This window comes from Panthera pardus, unplaced genomic scaffold, assembly GCF_024362965.1.
Source record: "Panthera pardus isolate Hobbes unplaced genomic scaffold, ASM2436296v1 HiC_scaffold_6, whole genome shotgun sequence".
Lineage (NCBI taxonomy): Eukaryota > Metazoa > Chordata > Mammalia > Carnivora > Felidae > Panthera > Panthera pardus.
The window spans coordinates 17,169,535-17,182,160 of record NW_026526991.1 but is presented as its reverse complement, the minus strand read 5'-3'; the positions used below and the strand labels follow the sequence as shown (position 1 = coordinate 17,182,160).

General features: G+C 43.8%; 1 protein-coding gene across 1 annotated transcript in view; it reads right to left on the bottom strand.

Annotated features, from left to right (window-relative positions):
* Positions 1–9,496, bottom strand: part of SLC41A2 (solute carrier family 41 member 2) — a 125,332-nt gene extending 115,836 nt beyond the window's left edge. The window contains exon 1 of the mRNA XM_019446650.2: positions 9,375–9,496. The gene's annotated coding sequence lies outside the window, so the exon portion shown is untranslated. The remainder of the gene's footprint in view (positions 1–9,374) is intronic.
* Positions 9,497–12,626: the final 3,130 nt, after the last annotated feature.

Here is a 12,626-nt window from a genome sequence, read left to right as displayed (position 1 = left end):
ATACTGTACCATACAATCACAAAAATATTATATATTGCTAGGTTGAACCCCTGGCTTATAACTTTCAGATCAACTGTTTTGTTCCAATTTTCTCTAAAAAAAATAAACTGAGGGTAAATATTTATCTTTTATACAACTTATCCAATCTTGCTTTTAATTACCCTGCCAGTATGCTATAAAGTGGTATGTGTGTGTGTACACATATATTTATATACGTATATATATATATTGACCAGTTTGTACATACACTAAACAGTACACGTACTGAACAATACGGGTCTTCAGGAAACCAGTACTTTAAAAGAAAAAAAGAAAATGAAAGCTGAAATAGGAAGTAGCTCTAATATTGTTGTTAAGTTTACACACCATACCTGATGTATCTTTCATTTTTAAAACGATATCTAAATAACATTTTTACAGTTTACAAGGAACACAGACTACCTTAAACCACACGGTAAGGTTTATTCTAGACTGAAAACTAAGTCTACTCAACCAGAACATGAAGCACTAGAAAGACAGAATCCATCATGAGTTTGCCTGGGGTTATTCTGAAACCTTATCATCTGCGAATGCTAGAGTACAAGAGTTTTCTGCTTTAAAAAAAAAAAAAAAGAAAAGAAAATTCAAATGTTATTAAACATTCTTTGTTAATTATTTATCTAAAAACATAGAGGAAAGTGGCAGAGTGTGAAGAAAATAGCAGACAGCACTCTGGACTCGCACATAGTCTTTTTCGAAAACCTGGGAGACAGACATGTTCATACCCTGCAGTTTGAGAAACTGAGTCTTGAAGAGGTTAAGTAATATGCCCAAGTTGTAAAGTTAGTAAGATAAAGATACAGGACTTGAATTCATGACTTGCTGACTAACCAGCTCATGATAAGGAAGATGCTACAGACATTCTCTGTGTTATGATCCTTCTGTCCCAGAGCGGGCCATGGGGGACAAGGACTACAGAACCAAGATCCTTCCAATACTCGTTCTCAACTCTGCTCATGCCCAACACTGGAATCCAGTAAATTGGGTTCAAGTTATTTTTTTAACACAGCTGATGGTTCAAGAATGAAAGCAGTTCCTTCTGAAGTCTCATCCCTAACTCACAGGTGAATTCTCTGCATTTTCTTCTATTATTCAATTAATAAGTTAACAAGTATTTCCTGAAGACCCAGAAATGCAGCTGTATCGTAAATTGCCCTTTTATAAGTCACATATAAAACTGCAGAAAAGGAAGAGACCACTTCTATCTTAGTAGTACCTGCCCCCTCCCCGCCAAATGCTCTTTCTTTGCAAAACATTACTGCCCTTATTTACACGAAGGTCATCCTTTACTAGTTTATGAGCTTTTGATACAAATTCTGCGTATTTCCTATTCAACATTAGTAAAAATGTAGATGTTCACTAAATACCTGTTGAAAGAAGGAATGTACTAAACAATGGTGAACAAAACCTTAAAGAACAGGTAAGATTTAGGTGCGCCTGTGTGGCTCAGTTGGTTGAGCATCCAACTTCAGCTCATGTCATGATCTCACAGCTTGTGGGTTTGAGCCCCACCTCGGGCTCTGCACTGACAGCTCAGAGTCTGGAGCCTGCTTCGGAGTGTATCTCCTTCTCTCTCTGCTCCTTCCATGCTCATACTGTCTCTCTCTCTCTCTCTCAAAATAAATAAACATAATAATAAAAAAAAATTTAAAGAACAGGTAAGATTTAGAGAGATGGGAAAAAAGGTAGGGGTTGGGGGAGAGTGCATTCCAACAAGGTGACTGGTTACCATCCATAAAACTGCTGGGGAAAATAGGTCTATGCAGAACATTCATGTCACTATGTAGCAAAATGGTGAACTGGGTAAGATCTGGAATTCCTTAGTAGGGTGTTTAGGACTTCCTTTTCTTATTTATTTATCTATCTATCTACCTATCTGTTTATAGCAAGCAGGAGAGAGGGGCAGAGAGAGAGAGAGAGAGAGAGAGAATCCCAAGCAGGCTCCTATCTATTTATTTATTTATTTTAGCGAGTGGGGGGCGGGGAGGGGGCAGAGAGAGAGAATCCCAAAAAGGCTCCACCTCCATGCCCAGTGCAGAGCCTAGCGTGGGGCTTGATCCCATGACCCTGGGATCATGACCTGAGCTGAAACCAAGAGTCAAATGCTCAACCCACTGGGCCACTTAGGTGCCCCTAAACATTTACTTTTAATGCAGAGCAATTATTTGTTTAAATTCAACCCTATGTGAAATCCCTATATATAAAACAGGAACAGACAAAGCAGTACAGAGTGAAGCACCCTGCTTCCCATCCACTAGGTCTCTACCTACCTAACTTGAGAAGACCCAGAAGCCCCTCATGAGAGCACAATTTGAAAAACACTGGGTTGAAGAAAGGTCTGGAAGGGCAGATACCAAAGTGCTCAGAGTATTTATTTCTAAAGAACCAGGTTGGCCTCGGTCGTGGGGTAGGGTAAGGAAGGACTTGAAACACCACTTTCGCTTTTTAAATCCTGTATATTTTTATATTATCTGTACTTTTGCTTATATTGAGCACTTTTTTTAAAGTTTATTTATTTATTTATTTATTTTGAGAGAGAGAGCAGACACGAGTGTGAGCAGTGGAGGGGCAGAGAGGAGAGAGACAATCCCAAGTAGGCTCTGCACTGTCAGTACAGAGCCTGACTAGGGGCTTGATCTTGATCTCACAAACCACAGGATCATGACCTAAGCCGAAATCAAGAGTTGGACCGTTAAGTGACTGAGCTACCCAGGGGCCTTTACTGAGCACTTTTTATTTTTTAATTTAAAAAGTAATAAATAAGAAACCATTGCTCTAAAACGGCACTTTTAATGGTTAAATTTCAAGTGCACTGCCACATCGTAATGAATCATTTCCCTATAGCAGGGCATCTTCTTCACTAAACTACATTGCACCGAAAATGAACATCTTGGTGCATAATAATTTCCCATATTTAGAATGATTTCCTGAGGATAAATTTATACAAGTTAGCAGCTTCAATTTAGGTTCTACAATGCACTGCTTAAAATAGGACTCTGTAGAACATAAAAATACAAGACTCAGTAAGTATTTTTAAAAAAGCCATCCCATATTAGCAAAATTAGATCCTAGCACTCATGTTTAAGCTACATAAAATCTAATTTACAAAACTAATTAGCCAAGTTTCCCCATCTCAAAAGTATATTAAAGAGAAATTTGAATCAGAACTTGAAATCTCTCTACCTTTCATGAATTTTTCATAACTTCTCTTGCCACTTACCGAAACCATACACTTAAAGAATTTTTCCTTCACAGTTGGGTTTCACAATCTAATTCTGTGAAGTCACAGTACTGTGACAGTACAATCATTCTCTGGCAACAAACTGACATCATTAAATTCTTATTTGTAAGTTCTTTGGGTGTATGGATGTTCTATTTTTACTTCTTCTAAAACCAAAATTTATTCTCTGTTGCCTCTCCACTAAGCTCATATGATTGATACATTTTAATCTAATTTATTCTCTTTGTTCCTAACCATCTTTATAAAACTGTCTTCTGGTGAGTGCTCCGAAAATGCCCATCCAAACAAAATATAAATGACTGCTAGATTGCCTCCTCGTATGAACAATCTGTCATTGCTCTATAGTCCTTGGGAAGAAAAACTCCCAGATCAGAAAGTCTCTTCTTTTTCTTCTCTCTGCTACTGCTTTAGAATAACATTAGAGTACTTTTTGTTAAATATTATCTTTTAAATAAATCAATATGATTCTATCACTAACATGATTCCAAATGAGAAAACAAGAATTGATGGGGGGGGGGGGGGATGGGGAGAGAAAGAGAGAGGGAGAGGGACAGAGGGAGAGAGAGAATCATAAGCATGGGGCTTGATCCCACAACCCTGGGATCATGACCTGAGCTGAAATCACGAGTCAGACGCCCAACCAACAGAGCCACCCCAGGCACCCCCCAAAAAAGAATTTCTAATAAAACCTTTTTCTTTTTCCAAAAGCAAGTATTATTAGAAACATCAAGGTCATTTCTACTACCATGTAACAGTTCTAATACACAGGATATTTAGACTCTATCAACAAAGATTTACTTAATCCCTACTGGGTACCAAGCACTAAGCTAAATGCCAGAGGTTCAACATGAGACAGATCTTTCCGTCAGTGCAAAGGCACTTAGGCAGACAATAAGTCTTTATGAAATGGGAGGTTCCAGTACAAAAAATAGAAGAAAGATTCTTTAGAAAAAATAGATTAGAACCAAATTTGGAATACCTGTAACACTGGGCCAAGGAATTTGCGGTTTGTATTTGAGTAGAGAAAGGCCAGGCACTCAGAGGTATCTCTGGAAAATAATTAATCTAATCAGACCCTTTTCAGTGGCTTCTCATTTCCTCTAAAATAAATCCAAATTCTTGGGGTGCCTGGGTGGCGCAGTCGGTTAAGCGTCCGACTTCAGCCAGGTCACGATCTCGCGGTCCGTGAGTTCGAGCCCCGCGTCAGGCTCTGGGCTGATGGCTCGGAGCCTGGAGCCTGTTTCCGATTCTGTGTCTCCCTCTCTCTCTGACCCTCCCCCGTTCATGCTCTGTCTCTCTCTGTCCCAAAAATAAATAAAAAACGTTGAAAAAAAAATTTAAAAATAAAATAAATCCAAATTCTTTAACAAGGTTAACTAAATCCTGTATAATCATTCCCATCCACCTTTGCCTGTGGTCACACAGGCTTTTTGTCTCTTTCCTCTATTGCAGACATTTTCAAACTTTACATATTACAATCTAGTAACTATGTGTGACACATTTTCTTTTTTAAAAGATGCAGATCACAGGGGCACCTGGGTGGCTCAGTCGGTTAAGTATCCAACTTCAGCTCAGGTCATGATCTCATGGTCCGGGAGTTCAAGCCCCACATCAGGCTCTGTGCTGACAGCTCAGAGCCTGGAGCCTGCTTTGGATTCTGTGTATGTCTCTCTCTCTCTGCCCCCCCCCCACTCTCTCTCTCTCTCTCTTTCTCTCTCTCAAAAATAAAATAAAAACATAAAAAAAATTTTATTTTAATAAATAAATAAATCAAAGATGCAGATCACAATCCACTAAATTGAATTTACAATCTACTGGTAGCTGCCCAGGAGCCTGCAGTTTGAAAAATACTGCTTTAGTATACCACCCTCTCTCTCCCTTCTTGGCCTTTCCGTATGTTCCTTTTTCCTGAAACTCTTGCTCATCCTCACTCTTCCTTTTCACCTGGCTACTTCCTATTCCACTTTGTGACCTTGGGGCTCAGCCATCACTTCCCCTGACACTCTCAGATTGGGTCCCCCTCTTCTGGTCCCAAAGTACTCTAAGCTTTCTAACATTTATTATGCTTTATTGTAATTGTTTCTGCACTAGCTGTCTCTCTAGGCTGTAAACTCCATGAGAGCAAGGACCCTTTCTTGTTCACTGCTGAATCCCAAGGGCCCAGCCCAGTGCCTATTAGACACTCAGTAAATAAATATTGGAGGAGTAAAACAAGTTAGGAAAAAGACTTAATAATCTATACATTTAACCATACAATGAAATGATCACCCACTTAAAAAAACTCTTCCAAGGAAAACATGACCTCAGCTCCAATTTTATAAATGATTAATTTCCTAGGCTAGTCTATGAAACGCAAGAGGATGGCTGCTTATTTTTCTAATGACAGCAGAACCTTCACTCCTCTGAGTAGGAGAAATGGGGATTGAAGGGGGGCCATGGAAGGGACACTTTTCTCTTACCCCAGCAGCAATTCCTTGGAGAAAGTGATTTACCTAAGGGCTAAGATAAGAATAAAGGTCAATATTCCAGACAGGCCCCGCCCCCAAGCTCTCACTGGCTGTCTGGAACTTGGACGCCTTCAAAGAAAGTTTCCTTTCCCATTCCAACTCCTAGAAGGTAAACTTCCTGATTCAGGACTTTCCCTCCCTGCAGGTGAGACCTGTACCTTTAGTGCTACAGTTGCCTCTAGGTAGGCAAATGAAGAAGGAATAGAGAAAGCAGGGATCTAAACTAAGTTTTCCAATCCAGCTCTACCAGAAATAACAAACTATTTTAACAGTATTTTCATCTTCATCTGGTTTCTTTACTCTGATCTCAAGAAACCAGAATCTGGAGACAGAAGGGGTGTAATTGGCACACTGAAAAGCTTACACATGCACAACAGTCATCGCAATCTGACTTCAGGGTCCTAGGAGGAGAGTAGCATGGAGAAGCAAGGTGGGGAAAAGGGGAAGAGGAATGGAATGAAGGAGAAAAAGGTTCTTCCACTTGTGCTATTTAGAATTTCTCTTGGGCAAAAATATCTCGATATATTGAATCTATCTTCATATCCTACAAACTTCCCTTCCAAATTCTCATTCTTGCTTTTCTTGACTCTTCTTCCAGACCTTTTATGCTGTCCAAAGATCTCCATTTTCAACACCCACACTTCTAGAAATACAGCAAGTTTTGCCAAACCCGCAAAATGTTCCATGATCTCATACTACTTACCTCTCTTATCCTTCTTCAAGTCAAAATTCCCATTTCCTCAGTGTAGCTGATCAAGGGGAAAGCAATCTGAATAAATCCATTCACATTAAGATAGAATAACTGATTGACAGTCCTAGCCTTTGAACCCTACTGGAGATATATATGCCTTATATATATTAAAACACATACAGTATTTTTAAGTTACAGAAATCTAACTACAATAATCTCAGAGAAAAGATGAGAGGTACCTAGAAGTCCACCATAAAGGAGGCAGGGTCTGCTCTGACCACCATTTCCCAGGGATCATGTCCCCAAATTGTTCCCACTTTTCATTGTCCTCGACTCTCAGTCCTTAATAAGTGACACTAAAAACTCCAGAGTGCAGAGAAGGCCACCTTGGAAAACATTTGTAGCCTCGGGACATTTACATACCCTTTGGGTGAGTCAGTAACAAACTATTGGTTTGGATGGGTGATATTTTCAACATGTTTGATAATCATTCCATTAGCTAAAAGAAAAATATACACTCAGCTTATACAGTGAAATTATGCATTCTATGAAGGAAGTCAATGAGGCATAAAAGGGTTAAATGTTTCCATTGTTATATAAGTTAGCAGTTGAAAAGCAGGATTGGGCTTTTCTTCACACTTCTATTCAGCTGCTTATCCATTAATTCCACTTGGAAATCTTTAATTTTATTTTCTATAACATTTCTGAAATTTGGAAGTATATTTTTGAACAGTCACATTAGGATAATAGGAAAGTGAGCCTGAACTCCTGAGAGACAGGTGCCGTGTCTTTTCCAGTGGTTTTTGCTATAAAAGAGCTGAGGCTAACGCTGAATTTGTGTGTACTCAGAAATTAACGACGAAATAAGCATAGTCGCGTTCATTCAGCTCTAAGTGGCTCTTAACTTCAGCGCCATCAGAAAAATTTGCCCTCCCCCCCCCCCCACAGATGAATACAACTGTAATAAGACTACACGGACTTAGTAAAGTAAGACCTTCCACTTTGCTTGAGCAGGTAAGTATATGAAATTTTAATTGAATCACTGGTGTTTGCCATTTTTTATTAGTTTGTTTAGCTAGCCATCAATCCAAGTTATTTGTAATTACAGTGATAACTGGGACTTTTTTCAAACCAAGCAAAGAATATATGAAAACACCAACTGTGTGTGGTCTCTCTTGTGGCTTTTCTCAAGATACCAGAAAGGGAAACAGGCAGTAAGACACCCAAGAATTGACAGGTTGGGTATTCTGAAAAAAGCATAAATGGCACTTAGTTTCCCCCAAGTAGAAGCACCATGTCACTTGCTATCAGGTTGGTTGGTTTTTTTCAAGTTTACTAGCCCCCAAACCTAAAATTTCGTCCACAAATGAACGATACAACAGTAAAAAGACAAACACCCGACATGTAAGAAAAAAGACAAATAACCCAATTAAAATATAGGCAAAGGATACGAAGAGACATTTCTCCAAAGAAGCCGTACAAACAGCAAATAAGAACACGAAAAGATGCTCAACATGATTGGTCATCAGGTAAATGCAAATCAATACCACTTCCCACCCACTAGCATAGCTATAATAAAAACTACCCAATAGACAGTAACAAGTGTTGGCCAACAGGTGGAGAATTTGGAACCCTCATACACTGTTCCGCAGGAATGTAAAAGGTTGCAGCTACTATGGAAAAGTTTGGCTGTTCCTCAACAAGCTAATCATATATACACCCAAGAAAAATGACAGCATATGCCCACATAAAAACCTGCACACAAATACTCATAGCAGCATTATTCACAATCACCAAAAGTGGAAACATCCTTAATGTCCATCAAGTGATGAATAGATAGACAATATCTGAAACTATGCTACATCAATACAACGGAATAGTACCCAGCCATGAAAAAGAATACGGATACACGCTACAAAATGGATGAACCCTGAAAACATTTTTTATGCGAAGGAAGCCAGACACAAAAAGTCACCTACTGTATGATTCCATTCATATGAAATTTCCAGAACAGACAAATCCTTAGGGAAAGGACGTAGATTAATGGTTGCCAGAGGGTGGGCTAAAGGAGAAATGAGAATGGCTGCTAATGGGTCAAAGGGTTTCATTTTGACGTGACGCTAATTTCAGGATAGTGGTGATAGTTGCAAAACTTTGTGACTATGTGAAGGCCGCACTTTTGAAAGGGCGAATTTTACGGTGTGTGCAGTATATCTCAATTAAAAAAAAAAAACCCAAGTGCTCATTTACAGACAGACGACACGTAATATGCATGTAAATGGTAAATACATAATTACATACGAACATATAATCTCTCCATGTAGATGCACGTTTGGGGCGGGGGGGGGGGGTTAACTGAGATGCGTGTATTTCACTTACATAAAGAAAAGAATCAAAGAGGGCGGGGACACAGAGCAACTGCGGAGCCCTGAAGCAGCGGAGCCGGGGTGTGCCCCGAGCCCGCCTGGCGGCGTCTCCAGCCCAGCTCACCTTCCACCCATCACTCGGCCACCACCCGCTGCCGGGCCCAGCGGGGCTCGGGGCCGCCCGCCCGTCCACCCGCGGCTGCCGGCAGCCGGCGCCCAGGGCCAGCCTGCGGTCCCGCCCGAGGTGGGGCAGGCGCGGGGGCCCGAGGGGGTGGGGAGACACGGCGGCTCGGGAGGGGCGCGCCGCCGCTCCCCGTCGCCCCGGCCGCTGGGTCCCGAGCCCGGTCCCGCCCCTCCTCCCTCCAGTACCTGGGATGCGCCCGAACCCGGCGCCGCGGCCAAAGCCCAGACTTCCCCTCCATTATCACCTGCCCCGGAGCGCGGCCGCGGCGGCCGGTGTAAGGAGAGGGGACCCCGCCTCCTCAGACGCGACCGAGGCACCCGGGGCGGGGGACGGAAGGAGCATTCACCTGGTCCCCCGCGGCGGCGGCGGCGGCGGCTGGCGGCTGCCCCGGGCCGCGGCTCCTTCCTGCTCGCGCGCCTCCTCGCGCCCTCGCCGGCCCGGCGCTGACAGCCCGGGAGCCGGCACCCGCGGCCCGCTCGCTCCCCGCCCCCGCGCGGCCGCCCCGCGCACGCGCAGCCGCGCCGCCGCCCCAGGGGAAGCGAGCGCCTGGTGATGTGGCCGCGGGGGCGGCGACCTGGAGCGCGAGCGCCGCCCCCTCCCGGACCCCTGGTCGCCCCCTGAAAGCCGCGGGCCCGGGGCGAGAGCGAGGAGAGCACGGGGTCGGGGGCATGGGGGTGGGGGGGGGGGGAATCTTCGGGGAGCCCTACCCGGGAGGGAAGGGCTGTGGCCTTTCGGGAGCCCCCTCCATCCCCGCAGACCCACGCCCATCCACATCGCCAGCTGCTCCTAGGTCCGAACCCCCGAATCTATGACTCATGATTTCTGTTCTCAGACCAGGGGCCTCCTGGTGGCTGGGTTCGTGTTTCCTTCTCGTAGACTGGAATGAAAACCAAAGCGTTTGCAACTCTCCGCTGGCCTTTCCGCGGAGCAGCGCAGCAGGGGCCGAGCCGGAGCCGAGGTCAGAGAGAGAAGGGGGTGGCCCCGTAAGGGGATTGGATTTAGGGCGGCTCCCAGCACCCTCCCCCTGGGAGAGAGGTGGAGAAGCAAAGGGCACGGGCACGGGGGAGGTGGCTGGGATCCCAAGCCTTTTCAAGTTCGCCACAACCTGGGTGAAAGTGACCAAAGTTTGCAGTGTAAACCGAGAACTCTTATCTAACAACTATTGAGCACCTTTTGTATAGGACTCAGGTATTGGCCTAAGCTCGGGGGACATTCCAGTGAACAAAACATAGGCGTCGGTCCTCAGGCACTTATTCTGAAAGACTGTCATTTTAAAAATGACACAGCTGGTGGCACTCATTTTCTCAGAGCAAAGTTTCCAACTGTCAGTCACGCCCGTGATTTAGTAGCAGCTTTTCAGGTGCTAAGGGACAGCAGAGCATACGTTTATCCAGTTTTGTTTTGTTTTTTTTCTGTTTTTCTCCTTTACAATCAAACTGAGTTTTGACCTTCACATTCAGGGTGAAGTATGCCTCCGTGTCAGGCTTGATCCTGTGCATTAATGCTTTTTATAAGGGTGTATGCAGGGTTCTTCACGCCCTGAACACCATTAGGGGTATGAAAGGATGATTGCAAAGCATATGGGAAAACACAATGCTTTGTCTGTATTTCCAAGTGGCTTTTGTTCTTACTGTTCTCAATTACATATCACTAGGAGATAAATAGCTGCTCTTAAAAGTTTGCCAGAAGTCAAATTCCAACCAGATAAGTGTTCCTCCCCTGGGTCAAGTAGTCCTTCAGGACTTCTGCGCAAAGTTGGTGTCAGAGAAGCCACCCTCTCCCAGTTTTGAAAATTTTACCACCATTTTCTTCTGATTGATTCTGAGCTGATGGTTTCAACTGCCCTAAATTTCACTCGTTGGCCGTGGTGGGCAATCTTCTACTTAGGCAGTGCTCCACATTCTGTATGCCACAATGTAGTGTGTATTTTTTTAATGTTTTATGTATTTGTTCCAGAGAGAGAGAGAGAGAGAGAGCGGAGGAGGGGCAGAGTGAGAGAATCCTAAGCAGGCTTCACCCTGTCAGCACAGAGCCTGACTGGGGGCATGAACTCACAAACCTGAGATCATGACCTGAGTCGAAATCAAGAGTGGGATGCTTAACCAACTAAGCCACCCAAGTATCCCTATAGAGTGTTTGTTTTGTTTTGTTTTAGATATTTTAAGCTTTAAGTTGGCATCCAAATTGGTTACTTTCTTAAGTTTATTATTTATTTTGAGAAAGAGAGAGTGGGGGAAGGGCAGAGAGAAACGGAGAGAGAAAGAGAGAGAGAGAGAGAGAGAGAGAGAGAATCACAAGCAGGCTCTGCACTGATAGCACAGAGCTCCACTCGGGGCCCCATCTTAGGAACCATGAGATCATGACCTGAGCCAAAATCAAGAGTCAGATGTTTAACCGACTGAGCCACCCAGGTGCCCCTGAAATCCAAATTTAAATTAAATTTCAACTCTAAAAATAGCGCAAGGTGAATTGGGTCCAGAGACACCCCCTTTTAAAAAATTAGGTCCTAATGTTTGTTGGCAACAGTGATGGTAATGCCATCTTCTTCTGCCTGACAGCTGGCAACTTAAAATGTGAAGCAAGTGGCTTAGAATTGAGGATCGGTATTAATCACGGTTGTGATGATTGCTAGAGGAAGGCCTGGGACTTATGAGACTGTGTAACCAAGGGACCTGTCTGCTCTAGCGGTAAAAAAGATCTCTTTGAGGAAGTGACATTTAAGCTGAGCCTTCAAGAATAAGGAAGAGTTAAGTCGGGCAACAAAGGAAGGGGGTGGGGTGGGGAGTGCACTTGTTGCTATGGAAACTACAGGTTTGAAGGCTCTTGGGTAGGAACAGGCTTCACCTGTGGCTACAGGGAGGTGCCTGTGCTGAAGGAGAGGTGGGTAGAAGGTTTGGGGGCCACTCTGAAAACTTTAGACTTAATCCTAAAGACAAAAGGAAGCCACTAAAGAGTTGGAGAGGATCCATCGGGACACGACCCGATTTGTATTTGTAAACGACCTTTCTGGCTGCAGTGTGGAGAATGAGTAAGAAGGGAGCTGCAGAGGGTGTGTGAAGACCAGTGTGCAGGCAATGGAGAGTTGAAGATGGGGGACCGAGAAAATTGATCAGAGTCGGAACCGTAAGCACCTGATCGTTAATTGCACGTGAAAGGTGAGAGAGAGGAAAGGACTCCTAGATGTCTGGTGTGAGCTTATTCCATTGCTGGAGAAGGGGGACTCGGAGGAGGAGGCCTCCAGCAGACAAGTTTGAGTTGCTTTAGATATGTTGGGTTCGACATCTCAGTGAAACATCCAAGTGATGATGCTGAGTACGTATTTGCAAAATAAATCTGGAACTCAAAGTAGAGATCCGGACTAAAGATGAAATCAAACCTAAAATTAAAAAAAAAAAAATTTTTTTTTACGTTTATTTATTATTGAGAGACAGAGAGAGACAAGAGCATGAGCATGGGAGGGGCAGAGAGAGGAGGAGACACAGAATTCAAATGAGGCTCCAGGCTCCAAGCTGTCAGCACAGAGCCCGACGCCCAGCTCAAACTCACAAACCCTGAGATTGTGACCTGAGCTGAAGTTAGACGCTTAACCGACTGAGCC